Consider the following 12,120-nt stretch of genomic DNA (forward strand, 5'->3'; position numbering starts at 1 on the left):
GGGTAGACAAAATTACCATGCTTGATGGCTTGCTAGAGGGACTCTCTCTCATGTCTCTAGGGTGAAGTCTTATTTCAGACTCATTTAGAGAGATGAGAGTGACATAGTTTGGTTCATTTTAAATATCTAGTATGTTTAAATGAATGGCATTGATGACTAACCATGAAGGTAGCTCAATGAATTTGACAGTCAGATATGAGATACCATTTAGGACAGCTCTACACTAAATAGGTTTCTTTATGGATTCAACTTTTTATTTCATTGACTACCTTCTTGCTTGGTAAAATACCTGTGTTATGTTATCTTTAAATCTACATTAAAGCCTCCATTTTTGCCTATGATGGAGTAACTTGTAGAAGATTAAAGCTTCTGCTGAAACTACTACAAGGGCTAGAAAACTAAAATCCTTTTGAAGGCATTGTACACCTGCTGAGTCACTTAAGATTCAGGAGAGAAGGACACAGACACATTCTGTACTGGGCTTTCTCCTGTGTTTTATAACTCTTAAGCTGTGTAGAGAAAAAGGATAAAAGCTGAGTTGGTTATAAAAAATAAGCAAAAAGCAACTAGAGTAGTTGCATGGAGCTTTTGGTAGTTTATTCTGGCTCAGGTTACAGTGGAATCTGTTGAAGGATTATGTCATAAGAGTGAGGACAAACCACAAGCATGTCAATCTTTATAATAGTGTTCAGTCTCAAGCCATCTCTGTTCCTGATTGGATTGAGCTGATCTGTTCATCTAATTTGACTTCCCTCTAGAAAAGAACTAAATTTTCTTTGGTGGAAGGTAACAGCATCTAGAATCTGTTTGTTTTTCCTATAGACATTTCATAAAATCATTCACATACAGTGTTTGGCAGTCAATAAAAAATTGCTAAGTATACAGTAAGACCAAGAGAAAAAAAATCAAGAACAGGAATGGTTCAAAGCATCAAAATACTCTTGATACAGATTACACAGACTTGGGAGTTACAGAAGCATTAAAATATCATAACTAATCTAGTTATGAAAATGAATGTGGAGATTGAAAATTTTACTAGAGAAGTGGGATCTACAGAAAAGAAAAGGAAAATTTGAGACAGATAAAATATAGTAACTAAATTAAGAACCCAATAGATAGGTATAATTGTAGGTTAGATATAGTTGAAAAGAGAAATATTAATCTAAAAGACAAATTCATAGAAAATGTTCAGCAGAATATACATGTCAGTTTGGTGTTATAACAAAACCAAGCTAAGGCATGAAGTCTTTTCAATAATTCACCAAAGTCTGCCTCCTATTTTACAGCTTAGGAGTGAAAAGAAGTCTTATTGTAGTGTAATTGCAATTCTTGCTATTTCAATATGTGTGGTTTTATATTTTTATTGTGTTTATTTTGAAATGTATCATACATATAAAATGGAGATGGTAAGGAACAAAATTATTGCTACTTTTAAATTTGTACATGATACCCTCTATTCAGCCTCTGAGCAAACAAAGTTATTACATAACTAGTATCTTATGCAGAGGTCACCTGTTCAGCAAACTCAACTACTTAGAATAGGGCCTTAGAATGAGACAATAAGCAAAACAAAGACAGAAATAGGTAAACAGAGGTGGTTGGTAAAACATGTATTTTAGCATAAAGGAGTTTTTTTAAAACATTAGTTGTAAATAGATATAATTTCTTTATTTTGTTTTTTTTTATGTGGTACTGAGGATTGAACCCAGTGCCTCACATAGGCCAGGCAAGCACTCCACAACTAAGCCACAGCCACAGTCCAAGCATAAAGGAATTTATGAAGACCTCACTCTTATGTAGGATAACACTTAAAGTATAATGATGATCTGGTAAACCTGCTCATTGCAAATCAGAAAGTAAATCAGAAAGAAGTGATGGGTAAATTGTTGAAGAAATGGGTTTGTTAGCAAGTTCATTGTTTCATCATTTGTAAGACTACACCATGAATTGTATCATTCATTTTCATATGTATAAGAAAGAAAAAATGCTCTCAATTACATTTTGACATCCTATTAAATGTGAAATATGTCCTGATTTCAGCATGTGGAGGATAAAGTCAATGGCAATCCTGTTTTAATGTCTAATTATTTGTTATTTTTCTGACTTGGACCAGGGAACTTCTTTGAGAAAATTTCCTAATACATAAAAATGGGATAGTAAAAGATCAAAGATTATTCTTTTCCTTTCCTCTTTACCTCTCCTAACCCTTGGTTATATTTGAACATACCTACTGACTAGTTCCTTTGTGATTGTGATTTGTAGGGAGAAAATCTTTTAGAAAGTACATTTTAAGAAAATTTCCAATTCTTCTAAATTTCATTATTGTGATTAAATTCTAATTATGCAAAATTTATGCTTTTCTAATAATGCCAAATAAATACAGTATTAATTAGGGAATGCAACTTTTTAAATAAAAGTTTGAATTTTGTGATGTTTGACAAAGTAATATGTTCCTGATTATATTCATCATATTCTATTTTGAATATTCCCAGGAAATCTAGAGTGACATTGTTTTCCTGAGCAGTAAAATACTGACAACTTCACTTTTGTGTTCATTCTTTCAGGATATTTTCAAGCCACATTCAATTGATAGGATGAAAAATTTTAAGAGAAAGCTATCCCTCACTCAGAGTGCCAGAATATTGGTGAATCATTATCTGAATTAGCTGAACAAATGACTATTGAAGAAAACAGCAGCAAGGCTAATAGTACATATTTGGGATGGAGGAGATTCTTCCCCCATACTTTATAAACAATGTGAATTTGCTCTCTAGATAAAGTCATAGAAATGACATTTTATTTCTCTCATTCCCTGGTGTTTAGGAAATACAACATTGTATATCTTTCTCATGCTTACTCGAATATTCTATATTCACTCCAACATTTTTACTATGCCTGTCTCAAGTCATAATGAATTATTCCATCCCACATTTCCGTTTTTCACTAGTTCATAAAATAATGATATATCACCTAATATTATCCTAATTGTTAAATAACTATTTAAAATTTAAATATTTTTTAAATATTTAAAAACATTTAAATATTTTTGCTAGTCTTATAACCTGAATTAATGCAACTTAAAAATTCATAGAACATTTGTAAAATGTGTTTGTGCTCTCAGCATAGATTTTTCAACATGATATATGCATATTGACTCTCTACTAAATCCTCAGGCTCATCATGAGTAAATTTTATTGTTTTTCAATTTTATGTTTGTTACAGACTCTGTAGTATTGAGAGTACATAGAACAGGTAGGCATATAATGTTTCATGCATGTGACAGTCCTTTGTACAAATCAAAGTAGTAATACACAGATAATGATATAAAATAAAGAGCTTGTTAAACTGAATGAATTAAAATGTAAACTCAGCCACATTTTTAGAACTTGGCTACATATTCAAAATGAAAATACCCCTAATAATATTATAATTACCAGAAAGGAACTTACATGACTGACTGCCAGTGTGTCATGACACACAGATTACCTGGCAAGTCTTTCCTCACTGTGTCAAAGATTCTGCTGTAGAGAATTGTGACAGCAGGTAAAATATGGTCACCCTCACCCCTTGCATTGCATGTGGATGCTTGTGCTCTGAGGGAGGGAAAGGTGTAGTGGAAAGGGATCTGTATTTTAAGTCAGAAGTCATGGGTTGGGATTTGATATGCTGAAACACTTGGTTGAATAAATCCAGGAAGTCATTTATTCTACCAAGGCTTCAGATACCATATTTTCTTTTCTCTGAAGGGTAATTTTTTACACAAGGATGCTCATCTTTGAACACTTCACAGAATGAATACTTCACAGCCTAGTTTTCTTTGCTTTCGAAGTCTACAGCATTGTATCTATTGTCCCAGACCTCCTAGCTTCTGCAGGGACTTCACTGAGAGCTGCTGTTTTGTAGTTAATGTGGGGCAGGAGAGATGGGCTTGTAGGAAATTTTAAATAATAATTTGGATATAGTTACATGGAGGGGAAAAGTGTTGCCATTGTATCAAATACTGAAATTTATTTTATAATCTTCTATTTTTCTTGCAAGATGATATCTGCTATATACCTGAAACAAAATTCTAATTTTCTGTCAGAAACCCATTGACTTCTTGGTATTACTTAAATTCAGTGTGTTTGGGGGCATTTTTTGTTTGTTTTTGGATACCAGGGATTGATCCCAGGGGTGCTTCACCACTGAGTCATATCTCTAGTCCTTTTTAACACTTTGAGATGGGGCCTTGGTAATTTGCTTAGGGTCTTGCCTTACTGCTTAGGACCTTGCTACATAGCTAAGGCTACCTTTGAACTTTTGATACTCATTAGCATGCACAGCTCAGTGAGTTCATTTTTAAGATAGAAGAGCCTTGCCATTATGTTTGTCAATGATATTCAGAAGTAAAATAAGCACAGTATGCATCTTCATGGGTGGTTTAGTTTATCTGTGGTGGGAGGGGTGCTACTGGGAATTGAACACTGTGCTACTCTATCATTAAGCTATATACCTAGTTCTTTTTAGTTTTCATTTTGAAACAGTCTTGGTAAATAGCTGACTTTTGGTTTGGTGATCCTCATACTTCAATTACCCAGGTAGCATGAGTCACTATTCCTGACTAGGACAATTTTTCTTTTTTTTGGGGGGGGGGGTACCAGCAATTGAACCGAAGGGTGCTACACCACTTAGAAACATCACCATCACTTTTTATTTTTTATTTTGAGAAAGGATATTTCTACATTATTCAGGGCCTCACTAAGTAGCTGAAGCAGGCTTTGAATTCATAATCCTTCTGCCACAGCCTCCCAAGCCTCTGGGATTGTAAGTATTTATGACAACATTTGACTAGGATATATTCTTTTAAAAAATAGTTATTGATCAAACTTTATTTTATACATTAACTTATATGTAGTTCTGAGAATTGAACCCAGGGCCTCACAAATGCAAGGCAAGTATTCTACCACTCAGCCACAATCTCAACCCCATGACATATTCTTAAATGAGTATTTGAATACAAGACATACCTCTTCTTTAAAAAAGCTATGAATCAAAGAAAATGACCTACTTTTTTGAGAGCTATTTACTATTTTAGACTACATATATTATGAAATATTTTAATATTATTCATTAAACCTGCTTATTTTGTAACCTGGTGAAATGTTTACAATATCTAATTGTTTTCAAGTAGTATATATTGTTTTCTTTAATAACATTCTCTTTTACAATAGTAACTTTGACAGGTAGTAGAGAAGAAAAAATAGAAGCTGTTGAATTTCTTCTTCACCAGACTTACTTGATATAATACTTGAGGACATCATAATAGAAATTGAAGAGATTGTAGGTAGCAAGGACTACCACAATCTGATATTGCATATTCCCTTGCTTTCATTATTAACTTTGACAAAATTCTGCATCTTTTTGGTCAGTGCCTGATAATTGCTCCATCACATTCTTTCCTTATGTAATTTAGGTTTGTTGTTGTTAGAATAAAAATTATTTTACACTAAAGAGAAGTGTAGAATTATTTTCTAAAGTATCTGCAAGAATAGAGAATTCTAAGCCCATCAGATTTTTTAAAGGTTTAATTTTTTAAAATTTTTCAAAAATTAATTCATACTGTTTACCCTAAAATTTAAATATAAAATTATTATATGAAGCAACAATTCTGTTCCTAGGGTTATACTCAAAATTTGAAACAGGTTTACAAAGTCTTGTTCATATTATTTATAACTAAATAACTTTTATTTTTGGTACCAGGAATTGAACCCAGGGGCACTTAAATGCTGAGCCACATCCTCAGCCTTTTTAATATTTTATTTTAATACAGGGTCTTGCTGAATTACTTAGAATCTGGCTAGGTTGCTATGGTTGGCTTTGAACTTGAGATCCTTCTGTGTCAGCCTCTTGAACCGCTGGGATTATAGGGATACACCACTGCACCTGGCCTAAATAACTTACAAGAATTATATTTTAGGAATGTTTCTGCTTGGTAATAAACCTGTGATTGCTTAAAAGTTTTTTATATTAAAATCTCAACTTTGGGACAATAATGTCATAGTCTGTATAAATGATATTTAAGTTCTTTTGTTTAATTCACTAATTGACACCATTTTCTGGATGTATCTCAATAGGAATATAAGTTCATTTCAGCAAGGATTTTATCTTTTATATTCTATAGCATGCTTAATCATAAAGCACATACTAGGCAGTGAATTTGTGAAGGAATGAATGTAAACAATCTTGAGATAGTTAAAGTAAGCAAATGGATAAAATCATTATATTAGCTTTGTGATTATCTACTAATTTTTATTACATGAGAAAGGAATAGATATTAGTTAAATTAAAATATTTTTAATATTTTATAAATATTTTTCATAGAAATTATTTTAACTCTACTGGTTTGTGTGAGTAGTCCTAGACATGATTTTATATGTAATGATCTCTGTTACAATTTTAGTTTTCTGCTCTGCTTTTTAATTCTTTCCATGTGATCCTGAATCTTGGACTGGTGCTGGAATGATTTTTAAATACTGTGAACCACAGAGCTTGTGGTGAAGACTGGCAGGCCTCCACCATCTCACAGCACTCATTCCTTTCTCCACCAATACATGGGGTCTTTCAAGAAACCTCCATTGCAGGGACCCTACAGTGCTACTAGAGGAAGACTTGGCTCCATCCTGGCAATGTCCAAAAATGAAAGCAAATTTTGTAATTTGATTATGTGTTTATTTTATCTAACTTTCTGAATGTGGAACTTGCATGTTATTAGATTTTAGTCTGCCAGCTTTTATTATCTGCTTTCTTTGCCAGTTCAAAAAAAAAAAAAAAACAAGTGAAGAGTAGGAAGTACATCAAAAAAATGAAAGATTCTAGAGAGGGTATTTTTGATACTACAGAGAAATAATATTTGAATATCTGTCCATCAGAAAGGAACCAAATCCCATAAGAAGGACATGCAGAATTTCAAACTGATTGGCAACTTAGGGTGGTGCTTAATTTAGGATCATACCTCATAAATGCTTGAAATAATCAGTATAGACTAGTACAGTAATTAGATTATCATGTCAGCTGTTACTCTTTTATTATTATTTCCTTTTAAATATCTAGGAAAATACATATTTAAAACTTTCTATTATTTTATGCATACTTCCCTGAGCATTTTTGGTGGTATCAATTTTTAAAATTTTTCAAAATACTTTTTAGTTGCAGATGGACACAAGACCTTTATTTTATTTATTTATTTTTATTTGGCAAAGAGAAAACCCAAGTGCTTCACATGTGCTGGACAAACACTTTAACACTGAGACACAACCACAGCCCTGGTGATTTTTTTTTAAATTCATGTTGATTTGACTTTTGCAAATGTTATGTTTTTAAACAAAACAATTTAAAGTTTCTTGAAAGTTTTTTTGAGTACCAGGATTGAACTCAGGGACAATCGACCACTGAACCACATCCCCAGCCCTATTTTACCCTTTATTTAGAAACAGGGTCTCACTGAGTTTCTTAGTGCCTTGCTTTTGCTGAGACTGACTTTGAACTTACCATCCTCCTGCCTCAGCATTACAGGTGTGTGTCACCACACCCAGCTAAACAGAACAATTTTATTGTTTCATTAGATAATTATATTTACTGGAGTTTCTGAGCATTTTTTGTACTGCTTGTATCCTTTCTTGCCATGGCAGAATATTTCCTGATGTATTCCATAAAATTTGGAAATATGAACTCATGCAGTTTTTATCTTTTGGTAATGTGTATAGCCTTTACCAGTTTAGATGTAATCCCACAGAACGGTGTGCTGCAATCAGCTCACACTGAGAGATGATTCTTATATTTTTAGCAATGTTTCCTGTTAAACATGGCTATTATTAGTGTTTAAACATATGAACTTATAATTAAGTCGAATTCAGAAATAAAAGTAATGAATATGCAAGAGTATTTCTGATTGTTCTAGTGCTTTTTATTATTGTTATCTATGTGGTAAGAGTCACTTTTGTGGTATATATATTGCAAAGTACCATGTAATGGTGTGCTACTGCATGTTCTTCCCATTGTTACACAATCAGTGTAGTGTTGGTAGTGTGAAGTCTGCTATGGAGGACTGTTGCCAAAAGAAATCAGAAAACACTACAGGTCAGGGCTTGGCTGATTATTGCTTGTCTAAACCTGGGGCTTGTTAGCATATTTTTAAGTTTTGTGGACTATAGTCTCTGATGTATATTCTTTTCTTTGATTAGTAACATTTAAAATTCAAAAGAAAAGCAAACAAAAAAACCCAAAATGTTTAGTTCGTAAAGCATACAAAAACATCTATTCTTGTACTGGGCTAGATTTAATAAAGCAATGTTGAAGGTGTTAGAAAAAGAGATTAAATTTAAATTTACTTGATCTTTAGTTATTATGTAGTGAATGGCACAAAAATTGAACATGTAAGTGTTCTTCTGGTTCTCAAAAACTACTATAGCAAAGAAACCTCTTACCCCACTGACAGATTAGTAAAGTTCTGACATAACCTTCATTGTTTTCATTTTTCTTGATGGGATCAAGACTACCAATGAACAGTTGTGTCTGAATCATACTTGTTTGTTAATAAAATAATAACTTGGTTGTGTCAGGTAGTATTCAAGTTTTTATTCATAGTCTGAGACTACCAAACTTACCTCATAATTCTTTTGGAAGAGACTGGTGTTTCTGTGAGGACTCAGTTGCAGTTTAGACACCCAAGGCTTCACGTTTTATCCCACTGTGCACCTAAACTCAAGCACTTTCCTGCCAGTATCAGCATTCTCCTACCAAGTTTGTGACAGTCTGTCTATGCTTAAGAGTTTTAACCTTCAGTTCTCTCTCTGTTAAATTTGCTTCCTGGGTATTGCCTATACATTCTTGCAACCACATTTACATATTTAAGCATTATATTTTGATCTACATTTCATTGATGTAGGAAAATTTTCAAATGTTGTCAGATACATAAGGCATATTTAAATTCTTTAATATTTTTAAGTGTGACAGAAAAAAATTTGTGACTGTAGCGGTACCTGATATCAAATTTTAAGAGATTAAGAATCAATCACCAATACAGTGATTTTTGCTGCCAAGTTAATTTTCTGTTAGAGGTCAACATAAAATTTCCCAGAATCTCTTTATAATAGAAGTGTATTCCATTATCATTTGCAACTGCTTATGAATATGAATTTTTTTAGTATTAAGTTACCAAGACAAAAATACAGAAATAAGGTAAATTTTAATATTGGTTTGGTAAGAAACCCTTGAGTTCAATTTTTAAAGTACTATTTTTAAGTAACTATTATTCATTAAAAGTTTAAATGTATATTTCCAGACTGTAATTTTTATTCAACTCTGGATAATGACTTGAATGCAAGTCCTTTCATAATGTTTCATAATCCAACAGTGTAAAAGGATTTTTAGTACTTCCTATTTGAAGACTTTTGAGTTAATGTTTTGATCTCTTAACTGCACACTTATGCAGTTGACCATAAATGATTGCTATGCTCTTATTTTTGTATGTTGGTTTTCTCTATTTTACCTATAATGATAATTACATAGTAGGATAAAATAAGTATTCATTAAGTTAAACATTGTCTCATTTTTTTGATATAGATGTTTTTTCCAAATATCTACAAATGTGATCAGGTGTTGAGAGTGACCAAGCTTCTGAGAAGTCATCTGTTGAAGTACAGTCACCTACAGGTGTTTGTCTAAGAAATCATAAACATAGAGAGATCTCAATGGAGGTAACACTTTATATATATATACATATATATACACAAACACACATATTTGTATGTGTTTCTGTTTATAAATAAACACACACACACATATATATATACATATATATCAAGCAAATAAAGTAATTTGAAAATTGTCATAAAGAGAGCTGTTATAATTATACTTATATGAGTGAGTTGTGTTCTTAATATTTCCTTTTTCCTAATTATTATTCCAAGACAAGTACACATTAATCATAGTATTATATATTCTACTGAATACAGAATATTCATTTTTAGTTCCCTGTTGAGGAAAAGTAATTTTTTTTAAATTCCAGAAATCTAGACTGACATCATTCTAGAGGACCTTAGCAAAGTCCTCTTTTCAGAAAATGTGATTTCAGTTATATCTCTTTGAGATTAATTTGGATACTTCAAATTCATATTTAAGAGAGAAAAATAAAATAGACACCAGGCTTTTTTTTCCTTCTTTATACATACCAGTATCATTTCCTTTGTGTTTCATGGCACCTAAAAATCCCTATTGTACATAGTAAATTATTTCTCCATGTAAGTTATATGACATATTTTCTTTTTTATCAATTGGATATTATAACTTTAAAGACAGAAATTATGACTATTATTTCAGTATGTACTGTATATTAATATTTTTCTACCCAAAAAATGAAATCTTTAAAAATAGAAGTTTGTTTCTTTTCTTGTTGCTGTAGAGATAATGAAGATTAGAGTGTCTGTCCTGGTGGTTGATTATATTTTTATTGTTAAAAGATTGTTTCTGAGTGAGTTAAGAAAAACAATATCAGTGTTCTCTGTAATAAATCAACACTTTCAACTCTTAAGAGCAATTTGATATTTGTGTAATTATATAGATATATTAAAATAATAATAAAATTGTCCTTAGTTATCTTAATATTATATGTGATTTTATCACAGGTATAAAATATGTTGGCATTTGGGTCTATAAGTAGATTGAATTATATATTTTCCCCCCAGGAGGTGACATGCTATAGATTATATGTTTTTTTTAGTTTAATTTATTTTAGTATATAGACCAATTTATTTTTTTATTCCTCCATTTGCACATATACACAGGAGCTACTTCTGATTCATCATTGCCTACCAGATGATTTCAACTTTACAATGCCAAAAAATTAGTATACATTTATAAAAACCCATACTTCACATTTTGAATTTTGATTTTTTTCCTGACTGGCAATATGCAGTATGATACTACTTTGTGATGCAGTATCACAGCTCTCAGTTAGCCATGAAGCCACAGGACTAAACTACAGTACTCTACAGAGTTCTGTGTTGCTAAACTGTGATATTCAGTGAGTTAGGCATATTTAAGTGCATTTCTAACTTAAAGGTATTTTCATTTTAGAATTGATTTATCAGGACATAACCCCATGGTAAGTTGAAGAGCATGTATTCTTATTCAAGAATACTTTTGGAGATTTTTTTTTGTTTATTATTCTAGATGTTTTATGCATTTTATTATTTTTGGCAAAAATAATCTTGGTATTTGATTTGGGTTTTATAAAATATTAAAATTAATATGGTGATAACCACTATTGTTGCATTGCTTAGTCTAACCATTTGGAATATAGTATATATCTGTATTGAAGTCTTTTATCTCTCAGTAAATATTTACACAGTTCCTTTCTTATCTCTTTAGTTTTTCATGATTTTATTATAAAAGGATTTCTTTTTATAGAATTGACATTTCTTGATGTGATGATAGAGGCAAGTTTCTCCTTGAAGTTTGTCTCAGCTCACATTCTATAGTTAAATAAAATAGAACAACTTTTACTTCTATTAACAGTGAAAAGAAAATGTTTTAATGTTCTTTCACATGTTGTATTTAAAATAATGATATCTTCTTGTTTAATTATTTATACTGATCACATGTTTTATATGCCTGTTCCTATCGTATGGTGTAAAAATTTAAAAGTAAATCCAAATTAAATTTATTAATGGAATTATCCTAAAAAAATTGAGTCTAATTTGTCTCATATCATTTCTGTAAAAGTGCATCATAGGCCTTTGCTTACAGCAGTAAATATTTTGCCTTCAATATATTGTACATAATCAATGTAGGTAACTTTTAAACTGCGGTTAAATTCAACTAATTTTGCTACAAAATACTACTCTAAAGTACATAAATCAAAAGTCAAATACACTGTCATTTTTTGTTTTGATTATTTTTTAAATCTTTTTGTAGGATTTAAAGAAATGATTATCCCTACCTACAGGTATCAGAATACCTGATGGATATCTGGAAAAGTTGCAGATCAACAGTCCACCATTTGATCAACCATTGAGCTGGAGGTCTCATAGAGCTTTTCTAGTAAGTTTTTGGTCTCCTACCTGCATCCTCAGATCTGCTTTT

At 31.4% G+C, this 12,120-nt stretch overlaps 1 pseudogene; it reads left to right on the top strand.

The window, feature by feature from the left end:
* Positions 1 to 2,591: 2,591 nt before the first annotated feature.
* Positions 2,592 to 12,120, top strand: part of LOC124975620 (cyclin-dependent kinase 17-like) — a 30,152-nt pseudogene continuing 20,623 nt past the window's right edge.

The sequence above is a fragment of the Sciurus carolinensis genome, unplaced genomic scaffold (assembly GCF_902686445.1).
Source record: "Sciurus carolinensis unplaced genomic scaffold, mSciCar1.2, whole genome shotgun sequence".
In the NCBI taxonomy this organism is placed as follows: Eukaryota; Metazoa; Chordata; class Mammalia; order Rodentia; family Sciuridae; genus Sciurus; species Sciurus carolinensis.